Source organism: Atta colombica, unplaced genomic scaffold, assembly GCF_001594045.1.
Source record: "Atta colombica isolate Treedump-2 unplaced genomic scaffold, Acol1.0 scaffold44, whole genome shotgun sequence".
NCBI lineage: Eukaryota > Metazoa > Arthropoda > Insecta > Hymenoptera > Formicidae > Atta > Atta colombica.
This window is the reverse complement of record NW_017259533.1, coordinates 501,729-502,062: the sequence shown is the minus strand read 5'-3', so window position 1 is coordinate 502,062 and position 334 is coordinate 501,729. Positions and strand designations below refer to the sequence as shown.

At 24.0% G+C, this 334-nt stretch overlaps 1 pseudogene; it reads right to left on the bottom strand.

Annotated features, from left to right (window-relative positions):
• Positions 1-331, bottom strand: part of LOC108691237 — a 5,218-nt pseudogene extending 4,887 nt beyond the window's left edge.
• Positions 332-334: the final 3 nt, after the last annotated feature.

Here is a 334-nt window from a genome sequence, read left to right as displayed (position 1 = left end):
AAAATAATATTTATAATGAATATATTTAAGAAATTAAATTTAGTAATTTATATTTAAATAATGATAAACTTTAGTGCCAGCAATAGCGGTTAGACTAAATGTTATAAGTAAATTTAATTAATTAGAGTTAAGGAAATAATAATAAATTTGGTAATAATTTATTTTTAGTAAAAATAATTTTTTATATGGTGGAATATGTAAGAGATTTATAGATTAGGTGTACAACTTTGCTTCCGCCGTTTTTTTCCGAAATTCGAGGCTTTATTGTAAAAAACTGGTTATACATTTATGATTCAAAGTATTGCCATCGCTGGCCACTACTTTCTCCCATCTT